Source organism: Xenopus tropicalis, chromosome 6 (assembly GCF_000004195.4).
Source record: "Xenopus tropicalis strain Nigerian chromosome 6, UCB_Xtro_10.0, whole genome shotgun sequence".
NCBI lineage: Eukaryota > Metazoa > Chordata > Amphibia > Anura > Pipidae > Xenopus > Xenopus tropicalis.
The window spans coordinates 2,092,407-2,104,844 of NC_030682.2; the positions used below are offsets into that span (position 1 = coordinate 2,092,407).

At 51.4% G+C, this 12,438-nt stretch overlaps 1 long non-coding RNA gene across 1 annotated transcript; it reads left to right on the forward strand.

The window, feature by feature from the left end:
• Positions 1-1,980: 1,980 nt before the first annotated feature.
• On the forward strand, positions 1,981-11,126 carry LOC116411569. Its single transcript, XR_004223208.1, has 3 exons — positions 1,981-2,100; positions 10,797-10,854; positions 11,053-11,126. It is a non-coding gene; the product is annotated as an uncharacterized LOC116411569 (long non-coding RNA).
• Positions 11,127-12,438: the final 1,312 nt, after the last annotated feature.

The following is a 12,438-nucleotide window of genomic DNA, read 5'->3' on the forward strand; positions in this document are numbered from 1 at the left end:
TTCCTAATTAGGCCCTGCCTCCCAGCAAGCCCCTATTGTTTCTATGCAGGGGTGGGGAGGTTCCTAATTAGGCCCCGCCTCCCAGCAAGCCCCTATTGTTTCTATGCAGGGGTGGGGAGGTTCCTAATTAGGCCCCGCCTCCCAGCAAGCCCCTATTGTTTCTATGCAGGGGTGGGGAGGTTCCTAATTAGGCCCCACCTCCCAGCAAGCCCCTATTGTTTCTATGCAGGGGTGGCGAGGTTCCTAATTAGGCCCCGCCTCCCAGCAAGCCCTTATTGTTTCTATGCAGGGGTGGGGAGGTTCCTAATTAGACCCCGCCTCCCAGCAAGCCCTTATTGTTTCTATGCAGGGGTGGGGAGACGTATAGGTGCCAGGGTAACTGGATTATCTACCTATTGTTTCCAATCAGACATTCTGGAGCCTTTGGGTATCAGTCCCTAATCTCATCAGAGAGAATTTAAATCAATTCCGCCATTGTTTATCATAAACCCGTCACACCTGCACTACACTGATGAGCCCCAGGAAAGGTGAAACCGGTCTGTAGTTGGGAATCTGATCAGCTATTATCCCGGCTTCAGCTTTAAGCCCAGAGGGTGAGCTTTAGCCTATAGGGTAAACCCATGTAAATGGGATTTTTTTTAGGAGTTTGGAATTCATTCCTAGAATTCCTTTTGTTTATTTCAAACTGAAACCAGAAAGGGGAGTTTGAGAACAAACTTCGTATTGGTTTGAAAAACATGTGACGTCACCCAGTTTTAGCCTTGGGCCCCAGTCATACAGGAAAGAAAAGACTGCGCAACGTTTGGGGACCCTGGTTTTAATAGTGTCAGAATGGCAGCAACTTAAATTTCCCACTGAAAGTCAATGATTGGTTGTTGGTGACTCCACCCACTGTTTCTAACCTTTAACCTTAGCCCCTCAGACACAGTGTTGGACTGGGATGCCAGGGGCCTGGGGGGCCAGTCCCACACTGACCAGCGATCAATTGTGAAAAGTTTGGAGAAACTGGTGTTAAACGTATGAAAATGGCAGCAGTTTAAATTTCCTCACTAAAATGAATTGGATAAATCTCATTGGCTACTGGTAGCTCCACCCAATTTACTGGCATAAATATGAGAATGGCAGCATTTTAAATGTAAACTAATAAAATTCAGTAGGTGAAATCTGATTGGCTGTTGGTGGCTACGCCCACTTTTACTAACCTTGACCTGCAGTCCCCCAGTGACCAACTGTGAAGAGTTTGGGGACCCCGGGGTTAACACTGTGAGACTGGCAGCAGCTTAAATCCCCCCATTAAGAGATAATGAGTGAAATCTGATTCTGACATCTGACATTTGGGCACCCAACAAATATCATCTTTTTATTCAGGCTGAGCCCATGACTGTGTCATTCAAGGTTGGGGGGTGTAGCCTCAAAGCTGTAAGATTGGCAGCAGTTTGAATAAATGTGGGTGTTGTACCCCTAAAACTGTAGGAGGAGAAATGTTTAGAAAATGGGGGGCACTAAGAATAAGCAAACAAAAAATAAGAAGCCGAAGTGGAAGAACAATATGTTGGTTTCACACTAATATAATAATAATACTCACAGACAGACAGACTGACAGACAGAGAGAGAGACAGACAGACAGAGAGACAGACAGAGAGACAGACAGACACACAGACAGACAGACAGACAGAGAGACAGACAGACTGACAGACAGACTGACAGACAGACAGAGAGACAGACAGACAGACAGAGAGACAGACAGACACACAGACAGACAGACAGAGAGACAGACAGAGAGACTGACAAACAGACAGACAGAGACACAGACAGAGAGACAGACAGACACACAGACAGACAGACAGAGAGACAGACAGACAGACAGACTGACTGACAGAGAGACAGACAGAGAGACAGACAGACAATATCAGCAGAATAAGGAGCTACAGAGGAAAACAAGGGTCACATGTGAGGGTCATGTGATTGTTCTACACTCAGAGTAACGGAAAGTGAAAGGGGAGGAGCCTGAGAGTTTGGGAATGTGAATAAGTTTGGAAACAGCAGCGGAACAAACGGCTTTGAGCAACGGGACAGGCGTACGGGAATGAGAATAAGCAGGTAGGGAGCTGGGCCCCGGGGTTGGAGAGACTGCAGCCAGTAACAGTAGGAGAGACATCCCCTGCAGCCAGTAACAGTAGAAGAGACATCCCCTGCAGCCAGTGACAGTAGGAGAGACACCCCCTGCAGCCAGTAACAGTAGGAGAGACATCCCCTGCAGCCAGTAACAGTAGGAGAGACATCCCCTGCAGCCAGTAACAGTAGGAGAGACACCCCCTGCAGCCAGTAACAGTAGGAGAGACATCCCCTGCAGCCAGTAACAGTAGGAGAGACATCCCCTGCAGCCAGCAACAGTAGGAGAGACACCCCCTGCAGCCAGCAACAGTAGGAGAGACATCCCCTGCAACCAGCTACAGTAGGAGAGACATCCCGTGCAGCCAGCAATAGTAGGAGAGACATCCCCTGCAGCCAGTAATAGTAGGAGAGACATCCCCTGCAGCCAGCAATATTGGAGAGACATCCCCTGCAGCCAGTAACAGTAGGAGAGACACCCCCTGCAGCCAGCAACAGTAGGAGAGACATCCCCTGCAACCAGCAACAGTAGGAGAGACACCCCCTGCAGCCAGCAACAGTAGGAGAGACATCCCCTGCAGCCAGTAACAGTAGGAGAGACATCCCCTGCAGCCAGTAACAGTAGGAGAGACATCCCCTGCAGCCAGTAACAGTAGGAGAGACACCCCCTGCAGCCAGCAACAGTAGGAGAGACATCCCCTGCAGCCAGTAACAGTAGGAGAGACATCCCCTGCAGCCAGTAACAGTAGGAGAGACATCCCCTGCAGCCAGTAACAGTAGGAGAGACATCCCCTGCAGCCAGTAACAGTAAGAGAGACACCCCCTGCAGCCAGTAACAGTAGGAGAGACATCCCCTGCAGCCAGTAACAGTAGGAAAGACACCCCTGCAGCCAGTAACAGCAGGAGAGACATCCCCTGCAGCCAGTAACAGTAGGAAAGACACCCCTGCAGCCAGTAACAGTAGGAGAGACATCCCCTGCAGCCACGGACAGTAGGAGAGACATCCCCTGCAGCCAGTAACAGTAGGAGAGACATCACCTGCAGCCAGTAATAGTAGGAGAGACATCCCCTGCAGCCAGTAACAGTAGGAGAGAAATCCCCTGCAGCCAGTAACAGTAGGAGAGACACCCCTGCAGCCAGTAACAGTAGGAGAGATATCCCCTGCAGCCAGTAACAGTAGGAAAGACACCCCTGCAGCCAGTAACAGTAGGAGAGACATCCCCTGCAGCCACGGACAGTAGGAGAGACATCCCCTGCAGCCAGTAACAGTAGGAGAGACATCCCCTGCAGCCACTGACAGTAGGAGAGACATCCCCTGCAGCCAGTAACAGTAGGAGAGACACCCCCTGCAGCCAGTAATAGTAGGAGAGACATCCCCTGCAGCCAGCAACAGTAGGAGAGACGTCCCTTGCAGCCAGCGACAGTAGGAGAGACACCCCTGCAGCCAGTAACAGTAGGAGAGACGTCCCCTGCAGCCAGTAACAGTAGGAAAGACATCCCCTGCAGCCAATAACAGTAGGAGAGACATCCCCTGCAGCCAGTAACAGTAGGAGAGACATCCCCTGCAGCCAGTGACAGTAGGAGAGACAATCCCTGCAGCCGTTAACAGTAGGAGAGACTCCCCCTGCAGCCAGTAACAGTAGGAGAGACATCCCCTGCAGCCAGTAACAGTAGGAGAGACATCCCCTGCAGCCAGCAACAGTAGGAGAGACATCCCCTGCAGCCAGCAACAGTAGGAGAGACACCCCCTGCAGCCAGTAATAGTAGGAGAGACGTCCCCTGCAGCCAGTGACAGTAGGAGAGACATCCCCAGCAGCCAGTAACAGTAGGAGAGACACCCCCTGCAGCCAGTGACAGTAGGAGAGACACCCCTGCAGCCAGTAACAGTAGGAAAGACATCCCCTGCAGCCAGTAACAGTAGGAGAGACATCCCCTGCAGCCACTGACAGTAGGAGAGACACCCCCTGCAGCCTGTAACAGTAGGAGAGACACCCCCTGCAGCCAGTAACAGTAGGAGAGACACCCCCTGCAGCCAGTAATAGTAGGAGAGACATCCCCTGCAGCCAGCAACAGTAGGAGAGACGTCCCCTGCAGCCAGTGACAGTAGGAGAGACACCCCTGCAGCCAGTAACAGTAGGAGAGACGTCCCCTGCAGCCAGTAACAGTAGGAGAGACATCCCCTGCAGCCAGTAACAGTAGGAGAGACATCCCCTGCAGCCAGTAACAGTAGGAGAGACATCCCCTGCAGCCAGTGACAGTAGGAGAGACACCCCCTGCAGCCGGTAACAGTAGGAGAGACACCCCCTGCAGCCAGTAACAGTAGGAGAGACACCCCCTGCAGCCAGTAATAGTTGGAGAGACATCCCCTGCAGCCAGCAACAGTAGGAGAGACATCCCCTGCAGCCAGTAACAGTAGGAGAGACATCCCCTGCAGCCAGTAACAGTAGGAGAGACATCCCCTGCAGCCAGCAACAGTAGGAGAGACACCCCCTGCAGCCAGTAACAGTAGGAGAGACATCCCCTGCAGCCAGTAACAGTAGGAGAGACATCCCCTGCAGCCAGTAACAGTAGGAGAGACATCCCCTGCAGCCAGTAAAAGTAGGAGAGACATCCCCTGCAGCCAGCAACAGTAGGAGAGACACCCCCTGCAGCCAGTAACAGTAGGAGAGACATCCCCTGCAGCCAGTAACAGTAGGAGAGACATCCCCTGCAGCCAGTAACAGTAGGAGAGACATCCCCTGCAGCCAGTAACAGTAGGGGAGACATCCCCTGCAGCCACTAACAGTAGGAGAGACATCCCCTGCAGCCAGTAACAGTAGGAGAGACACCCCCTGCAGCCAGTAACAGTAGGAGAGACACCCCCTGCAGCCAGTAACAGTAGGAGAGACATCCCCTGCAGCCAGTGACAGTAGGAGAGACACCCCTGCAGCCAGTAACAGTAGGAAAGACATCCCCTGCAGCCAGTAACAGTAGGAGAGACATCCCCAGCAGCCAGTAACAGTAGGAGAGACACCCCCTGCAGCCAGTGACAGTAGGAGAGACACCCCTGCAGCCAGTAACAGTAGGAAAGACATCCCCTGCAGCCAGTAACAGTAGGAGAGACATCCCCTGCAGCCACTGACAGTAGGAGAGACACCCCCTGCAGCCGGTAACAGTAGGAGAGACACCCCCTGCAGCCAGTAACAGTAGGAGAGACACCCCCTGCAGCCAGTAATAGTAGGAGAGACATCCCCTGCAGCCAGCAACAGTAGGAGAGACGTCCCCTGCAGCCAGTGACAGTAGGAGAGACACCCCTGCAGCCAGTAACAGTAGGAGAGACGTCCCCTGCAGCCAGTAACAGTAGGAGAGACATCCCCTGCAGCCAGTAACAGTAGGAGAGACATCTCCTGCAGCCAGTAACAGTAGGAGAGACATCCCCTGCAGCCAGTGACAGTAGGAGAGACACCCCCTGCAGCCGGTAACAGTAGGAGAGACACCCCCTGCAGCCAGTAACAGTAGGAGAGACACCCCCTGCAGCCAGTAATAGTTGGAGAGACATCCCCTGCAGCCAGCAACAGTAGGAGAGACATCCCCTGCAGCCAGTAACAGTAGGAGAGACATCCCCTGCAGCCAGTAACAGTAGGAGAGACATCCCCTGCAGCCAGCAACAGTAGTAGTGACACCCCCTGCAGCCAGTAACAGTAGGAGAGACATCCCCTGCAGCCAGTAACAGTAGGAGAGACATCCCCTGCAGCCAGTAACAGTAGGAGAGACATCCCCTGCAGCCAGTAACAGTAGGAGAGACATCCCCTGCAGCCACTAACAGTAGGAGAGACATCCCCTGCAGCCAGTAACAGTAGGAGAGACATCCCCTGCAGCCAGTAACAGTAGGAGAGACACCCCCTGCAGCCAGTAACAGTAGGAGAGACATCCCCTGCAGCCAGTAACAGTAGGAGAGACACCCCCTGCAGCCAGTAACAGTAGGAGAGACATCCCCTGCAGCCAGTAACAGTAGGGAAAAAGACTGAGGAAATGTGGGGAAGAGGGTTTGAACAGTTTGAAAGTATATGGGGGTAACTGGGGGATAAAGGTGTTGTGTAGTGTATAATAGAAGGAGTATGGGGATGGGAGGGGGTAGTTACACGGTGTATAAGGGCAGGAGTATGGGGATGGGAAGGGGTAGTTACACAGTGTATAAGGGCAGGAGTATGGGGATGGGAGGGAGTAGTTACACAGTGTATAAGAGCAGGAGTATGGGGATGGGAGGGAATAGTTACACAGTGTATAAGAGCAGGAGTATGGGGATGGGAAGGGTTAGTTACATGGTGTATAAGGGCAGGAGTATGGGGATGGGAGGGAGTAGTTACACAGTGTATAAGAGCAGGAGTATGGGGATGGGAGGGAATAGTTACACAGTGTATAAGAGCAGGAGGATGGGGATGGGAGGGGGTAGTTACACAGTGTATAAGGGCAGGAGTATGGTGATGGGAGGGAGTAGTTACATAGTGTATAAGAGCAGGAGTATGGGGATGGGAGGGGGTAGTAACACAGTGTATAAGAGCAGGAGTATGGGGATGGGAGGGAGTAGTTACACAGTGTATAAGAGCAGGAGTATGGGGATGGGAGGGGGTAGTAACACAGTGTATAAGAGCAGGAGTATGGGGATGGGAGGGGATAGTAACACAGTGTATAAGAGCAGGAGTATGGGGATGGGAGGGGGTAGTTACACAGTGTATAAGGGCAGGAGTATGGGGATGGGAGGGGGTAGTTACACAGTGTATAAGAGCAGGAGTATGGGGATGGGAGTGAGTAGTTACACAGTGTATAAGGGCAGGAGTATGGGGATGGGAGGGAGTAGTTACACAGTGTATAAGAGCAGGAGTATGGGGATGGGAGGGAGGGAGTAGTTACACAGTGTATAAGAGCAGGAGTATGGGGATGGGAGGGGGTAGTAACACAGTGTATAAGAGCAGGAGTATGGGGATGGGAGGGGATAGTAACACAGTGTATAAGAGCAGGAGTATGGGGATGGGAGGGGGTAGTTACACAGTGTATAAGGGCAGGAGTATGGGGATGGGAGGGGGTAGTTACACAGTGTATAAGAGCAGGAGTATGGGGATGGGAGTGAGTAGTTACACAGTGTATAAGGGCAGGAGTATGGGGATGGGAGGGAGTAGTTACACAGTGTATAAGGGCAGGAGTATGGGGATGGGAGGGGGTAGTTACACAGTGTATAAGAGCAGGAGTATGGGGATGGGAGGGAGTAGTTACACAGTGTATAAGGGCAGGAGTATGGGGGTGGGAGCGGGTAGTTACACGGTGTATAAGAGCAGGAGTATGGGGATGGGAAGGGGTAGTTACACAGTGTATAAGAGTAGGAGTATGGGGATGGGAGGGAGTAGTTACACAGTGTATAAGAGCAGGGGTATGGGGATGGGAGGGGGTAGTTACACAGTGTATAAGGGCAGGAGTATGGGGATGGGAGGGGGTAGTTACACAGTGTATAAGAGCAGGAGTATGGGGATGGGAAGGGGTAGTTAAACAGTGTATAAGAGTAGGAGTATGGGGATGGGAGGGAGTAGTTACACAGTGTATAAGAGCAGGAGTATGGGGATGGGAGGGGGTAGTTACACAGTGTATAAGGGCAGGAGTATGGGGATGGGAGGGGGTAGTTACACAGTGTATAAGAGCAGGAGTATGGGGATGGGAGGGAGTAGTTACACAGTGTATAAGAGCAGGAGTATGGGAAGGGGTAGTTACATGGTGTATAAGAGCAGGAGTATGGGGATGGGAGTGAGTAATTACACAGTGTATAAGGGCAGGAGTATGGGGATGGGAGGGGGTAGTTACACAGTGTATAAGGGCTGGAGTATGGGGATGGGAGGGAGTAGTTACACGGTGTATAAGAGCAGGAGTATGGGGATGGGAGGGGGTAGTTACACAGTGTATAAGAGCAGGAGTATGGGGATGGGAGGGGGTAGTTATACAGTGTATAAGAGCAGGAGTATGGGGATGGGAGGGGGTAGTTACACAGTGTATAAGAGCAGGAGTATGGGGATGGGAGGGGGTAGTTACACGGTGTATAAGAGCAGGAGTATGGGGATGGGAGGGGGTAGTTACACAGTGTATAAGGGCAGGAGTATGGGGATGGGAGGGGGTAGTTACACAGTGTATAAGGGCAGGAGTATGGGGATGGGAGGGGGTAGTTACACAGTGTATAAGAGCAGGAGTATGGGGATGGGAGGGGGTAGTTACACAGTGTATAAGAGTAGGAGTATGGGGATGGGAGGGAGTAGTTACACAGTGTATAAGAGCAGGGGTATGGGGATGGGAGGGGGTAGTTACACAGTGTATAAGGGCAGGAGTATGGGGATGGGAGGGGGTAGTTACACAGTGTATAAGAGCAGGAGTATGGGGATGGGAAGGGGTAGTTAAACAGTGTATAAGAGTAGGAGTATGGGGATGGGAGGGAGTAGTTACACAGTGTATAAGAGCAGGAGTATGGGGATGGGAGGGGGTAGTTACACAGTGTATAAGGGCAGGAGTATGGGGATGGGAGGGGGTAGTTACACAGTGTATAAGAGCAGGAGTATGGGGATGGGAGGGAGTAGTTACACAGTGTATAAGAGCAGGAGTATGGGAAGGGGTAGTTACATGGTGTATAAGAGCAGGAGTATGGGGATGGGAGTGAGTAATTACACAGTGTATAAGGGCAGGAGTATGGGGATGGGAGGGGGTAGTTACACAGTGTATAAGAGCAGGAGTATGGGGATGGGAGGGAGTAGTTACACAGTGTATAAGAGCAGGAGTATGGGAAGGGGTAGTTACATGGTGTATAAGAGCAGGAGTATGGGGATGGGAGTGAGTAATTACACAGTGTATAAGGGCAGGAGTATGGGGATGGGAGGGGGTAGTTACACAGTGTATAAGAGCAGGAGTATGGGGATGGGAGGGAGTAGTTACACAGTGTATAAGAGCAGGAGTATGGGAAGGGGTAGTTACATGGTGTATAAGAGCAGGAGTATGGGAAGGGGTAGTTACATGGTGTATAAGAGCAGGAGTATGGGGATGGGAGTGAGTAATTACACAGTGTATAAGGGCAGGAGTATGGGGATGGGAGGGGGTAGTTACACAGTGTATAAGAGCAGGAGTATGGGGATGGGAGGGAGTAGTTACACAGTGTATAAGAGCAGGAGTATGGGAAGGGGTAGTTACATGGTGTATAAGAGCAGGAGTATGGGGATGGGAGTGAGTAATTACACAGTGTATAAGGGCAGGAGTATGGGGATGGGAGGGGGTAGTTACACAGTGTATAAGGGCAGGAGTATGGGGATGGGAGGGGGTAGTTACACAGTGTATAAGGGCAGGAGTATGGGGATGGGAGGGGGTAGTTACACAGTGTATAAGAGCAGGAGTATGGGGATGGGAGGGGGTAGTTATACAGTGTATAAGAGCAGGAGTATGGGGATGGGAGGGGGTAGTTACACAGTGTATAAGAGCAGGAGTATGGGGATGGGAGGGGGTAGTTATACAGTGTATAAGAGCAGGAGTATGGGGATGGGAGGGGGTAGTTACACAGTGTATAAGAGCAGGAGTATGGGGATGGGAGGGGGTAGTTACACGGTGTATAAGAGCAGGAGTATGGGGATGGGAGGGGGTAGTTACACAGTGTATAAGGGCAGGAGTATGGGGATGGGAGGGGGTAGTTACACAGTGTATAAGGGCAGGAGTATGGGGATGGGAGGGGGTAGTTACACAGTGTATAAGAGCAGGAGTATGGGGATGGGAGGGGGTAGTTACACAGTGTATAAGAGCAGGAGTATGGGGATGGGAGGGGGTAGTTACACAGTGTATAAGTACATCAATAAAGCACCCCACCTGCGCGCACCAAACCTTTTTGTCCCTCTTTTCTTTTTTCAAATGTTGGGAGGTATGACACAAGCACAGACAGGCTTCAGTTCCCTATGAGGTCAGCCTAGCTGCTGATTGGTTCCTGTCCTACAGTGCCGCCGCTCCCCCTGCACAGCCTGGGAAAGGAGGAAGCAGGAAGTGGGACAGATGGGCGGGACTAGTTGACTAGTTTTCCACTTGACTCTGAGATCTGTGCTGTGAGTAACCCTGGGGGGGCTCAATAAACTCTTTCTGTTTAGCTGTTTGCAAGAAGCTCTGGCGCCCTCTGTCTTTATTTTTCTGTACAGCAGCAAGAGAGGTGTAGTTGCACAACATCCTCATCTTCCTCTTCCACTTAGCGAAGGCCCATTCTGGGTGAGAGAGTCCAGTGTGACCCATGTTCTACTGGTACCAGTCCGGGAAGGCAGTTATTGAGTAGAGAAATGGCTACAGGGATTGGGGGTTATTATTGCTAATAAATACCCTGGGACAGGTGGCACAGTCTCTGCAGGGGCTGGGGGTATATAGTAGAACCCCTATTTTATGTTTTTAGGGGACCATTAAAAATATTGTAATATCAGTAAAACTGTAAAATCAGGGAAATGCATTTTATATTGGTGGGACCATAAACACAGTGTAAAATGGGGGAAAACTGAAAATCGGGGAAAGTAAAATTGAGGTTTGACTGTAAATCTTATTCTGCTTCTTCATAAATAAATTGTGCAACAGGGGCACCTACCTAAATCTGTGGGGTTGTTTCTATTCCATCAGCAAATATGGTGTCAATTCTCATGTGTTTGTAACTCCCCCTGTAGGTGCCAAGTGGAACTGCTGAATGAGAAGCCTGGGGAGGAGGGAGAAAAGCAGAGAAATGTTCTGTACTGACCCGTCCCAGAGGCACAGAGGGAATGGGCCACAGAGGAGTAAAGGCCCCCCTAACCCCAAACTTTGTAATACTGGGACACACCCAGTATAGGCCCTATCCCCACCCACTTCTAGGTAACTCCACCCCTGTTTGGCCAAGGACTTGGACTGTCCCACCTAAACTATAGGGAGTTATACAGGGGGGAGTGGGGCCAGAAACTGATCCAGAAGCAGAACCGACCCAAACACAGAGACTGAGGAGCTGCACCTGAAAGGGAAGATGGACAGAGAAGCCCAGAGGGAGAAGGAGGGAAGGGGAGAAGATCCACAAGATCAGATCCAGCAAATGAGAGACAGGATTCACCAACTGGATCTGAGGGTCAATATCACTGAGGAGCTGTGCAACTTGGCTGGTTCATTGGGTTCCTTACTGGCACAGGGATCAGATGGAGCTGCACTGTGTGGGGCTGAGGGGGCAGATAATGAGGGCAGAGAGGCAGATGGGATAATGGCCCCTGGATTGGCTGATACTGTGCTGGGTATAAGGAGACTGATCTATGGGCAGGAGGAGACAGACCTGGTACTGGATATAAACACGGCTCATAATCATGTATCTGTATCAGGGGACAGGAAATCTGCTTCCTACTCACTAACAGAACTACATTACCCACAATCCCCAGAGAGATTTCAGGATTATGCTCAGGCTTTAAGCAGCAGGAGTTTCCCCTCAGGGCGACATTACTGGGAAGTGGAGGGCAGTGAATCAGGGGACTGGAGGGTAGGGGCGGCTTATCCCAGTATAGAGAGGGGAGGGGGGCAGTCTGGTATTGGGAATAATAACAAGTCCTGGTGTTTGTACAGATGGGAGGGTAAGAGATATTCAGTGAGACATGACAGTAATTGGACACAGTTACCCCATGTCCCTTCCTGCAGGAGAATCAGGATCCAGTTGGACTATGAGGCCGGACGCCTGTCCTTTTATGAGCTGAGTGAGCCAATCAGGCGCTTACACACCTTCACTGCCTCCTTCACTGAGCCCCTTCATGCTGCATTCTGGGTAGGGTTGGGTGCCTGGGTGAGAATCATTAGAGAGAGAGAAAAGGGAGCTGAAGTACTGACACTAGAGAGAGAGACAGACAGACAGATAAGACACAGTGAGGATCTGACCCCAGGCAGAGAGAAGTTGGACCCAGAGACCCGGATGCAGGAGGAGGCTGCTGTGTCTCATATAATCCACAAGGGGGAGACAGAGAGGGAAGAGTTGGCCGGGCAGATGGAGGAGCTGTGCAACTTGGCTGGTACATTGGGTTCCTTACTGGCACAGGGATCAGATGGAGCTGCACTGTGTGGGGCTGAGGGGGCAGATAATGAGGGCAGAGAGGCAGATGGGATAATGGCCCCTGGATTGGCTGATACTGTGCTGGGTATAAGGAGACTGATCTATGGGCAGGAGGCTACAGACCTGGTACTGGATATAAACACGGCTCATAATCATGTATCTGTATCAGGGGACAGGAAATCTGCTTCCTACTCACTAACAGAACTACATTACCCACAATCCCCAGAGAGATTTCAGGATTATGCTCAGGCTTT